Source organism: Ctenocephalides felis, unplaced genomic scaffold (assembly GCF_003426905.1).
Source record: "Ctenocephalides felis isolate EL2017-DRISC unplaced genomic scaffold, ASM342690v1 CF-g0.4_SCAFFOLD_01886, whole genome shotgun sequence".
Lineage (NCBI taxonomy): Eukaryota > Metazoa > Arthropoda > Insecta > Siphonaptera > Pulicidae > Ctenocephalides > Ctenocephalides felis.
The window spans coordinates 73,694,134-73,696,746 of NW_020538040.1; the positions used below are offsets into that span (position 1 = coordinate 73,694,134).

The following is a 2,613-nucleotide window of genomic DNA, read 5'->3' on the forward strand; positions in this document are numbered from 1 at the left end:
ATATATATATATATATATATATATATATATATATATATATATGAACCCTATATATACTACTTGGTTTGGCATAGTATATATATGTTATATATAAATATATATTTCTCACGACTACCGTTAGCATGCATATATATTTAAAAAAAATTCTGCCTGTAAGCTTTAATCAACATCTAAATGCATGTTAACGGTAGTCATGAGAAAAGCTTACGGGCGGAAAATTTTTGAAAATTATATATATGATCCTGAGATTGCTATTTCCACCACATTTGTGTTTTGTCCTTTGAGATGTGAGGTTCAAATTTATTATTTTTCTTTTTAATTAATTTTATAAATATAATTTATATTTATTTTTATTATTTTTTCATTAACATGTCTAAGTATCAATTTTTATTTGTAACGTTTTCGTTTAGTGATTAGTGCATATTTGCTCGTATTGGTGAGTTTCCCTACATTTTATTTCATTACATTTTGACCTTATATATTTCCTATGCTAGATTTATCTCTTTGTATTTTTATATTTTATAGTTATGTTAAATTCGAATATTCTTTTGTCACAATTATAACCTAACCTGAAGTTTTTTAATTGACCTTTGTGACGTATATTAATGATCTTTTATATTCCATATTATATAATATCGTTTTGTGAAATAACTGATCTTATTTTATTGAATTTTTTTAACGTTCAACAAAATTAATGATTATGTAAATTCACAAATTATAATAAAAATTTATAATAACAATATAGATTATGTAAATTCATAATTTATAATAAAAATCTAAATTTTTATACTATAGCTGATTTTTATACTATAGCTGATTTTGAAGCTGTTCCATTAATATTGTTTAAGACCTATGCATTGGAGAGCAATTCTTAATGAAAATGTTACAAACAAATAAACTTTAAAGAACAGAAAAATCATAATTTATCAACAAACACATAAAGAGCACTGACGTTTCTTCCTAATCAAAATAAAATATTCGATCTTTTTGAGTGTTACCGACGCGTTGCTCTCTACGTCTCACTAGCGCTTAATGTGCGCCTAGTTTCGAACTCCTAAACTACCACTTAGCGATGCATTACATCGCATCTGTCAAATCAGATAAAGTTGATTGTTTTAAGAAGATCGACTTAATAGATTAACTGATGTTTTATTTGCAATCAATTGAATTAAATCAATTCAAAAATAACCTATAATCAAAATTCATTACAATATTATAAATAATGAGCGGTGTGAATGAAAAATGCTTTGCTATAGATTGCGAAATGGTGGGAGCAAGCGAAAATGTTCACATGCTAGCTAGAGTATCAATTGTCGACCGAGATGGCCATTGCATTTATGACAAGTATGTCAAACCCCAGGAAGAAGTAGTAAATTACAGAACAGAAGTTAGTGGCATCAGACCAGAAGACTTATCCACCGGTGAGGAGTTCGACACTGTGTCACGAGAAGTAAAGGAAATTTTGAAAGACTGCATACTCGTTGGCCACGGGCTGTATTTCGACTTCAAAGTTTTGAAGTTGCGACATCCTAAACATATGATAAGAGATACTGCCTTATATAAACCATTTAGGAAATTTACTGGCGGTAAAACACCATCTCTCAAACTATTAGCAAAAGAAATTTTGAACAAACAAATACAAACTAGAGAACATTCATCAATTGAAGATGCTTGTGCAGCCATGCAGATATATTTACAGCATCGAGAGGAGTGGGAAAAGGCTGCAGAAGCATGAGATACTGATAATATCATGTAGTTTTGTTTATTTGTTAAAAAAATTCATGAATTAAAAATTTTATAAAATTAAATGTTGTATTATATTATGCATATTATGTCCTTAAATAACACTTCTAGATGATCCATTCAGTATTAATTGAAAATTTAAGTATATATATATATATTATATATATATATATATATATATATACTAGCTGACCCGGCAAACGTTGTTTTACCATAAGAAATATTTTTAGTATAAAATTAAATTTTTTTGAACTGTCAAAATTTTGTTTATGATTAATGTTAAATTTAATATTTTGCTTTTTTATTGTGATCTATAATGTTTTGAGTAAGTTTTGGTATCCAAACTAATTTGGTAAGCAAATCAAATAAATACAAATTATAAATCTATTTACCTAATAATTTTCGTAAATATTGCCAAATGTCATCACATTTTTTTAATGTCAACATTTATTTAAATTTATAAACATACATTTTTAATTAGATTTAAAACTATAATAGTGATTTTGAATATAGCATTTCATCTAATTTGGATATAAATGTTGAATATATCTATATGTATATGTTTTCAGATTATATTTTTTGAACTGCCAAATATTTTTGTCAAAAATCATAAATTTTTTTTTCTGAAATTTTGCAAAAATATTGACATTTATCATTTTAGTGTTTTGTTTTTTTTTAGTAAATATCTGTCTGTTTAAAATTTTCTATAACCTAAGTTGTATATATATGCACACGATGAGCCAATAAAATTTAAAATCGGTTCAGTAGTTTGGGCGTCCATTGCGAACCAACATAGTGGTACGAGGTTTATGTATATATATATATATTTATATATATATATATATATTTATATATACATTTAAACATACA

General features: G+C 25.8%; 1 pseudogene; it reads left to right on the top strand.

Annotated features, from left to right (window-relative positions):
* Positions 1-1,222: 1,222 nt before the first annotated feature.
* LOC113375325 lies at positions 1,223-1,735 on the top strand (annotated as a pseudogene).
* Positions 1,736-2,613: the final 878 nt, after the last annotated feature.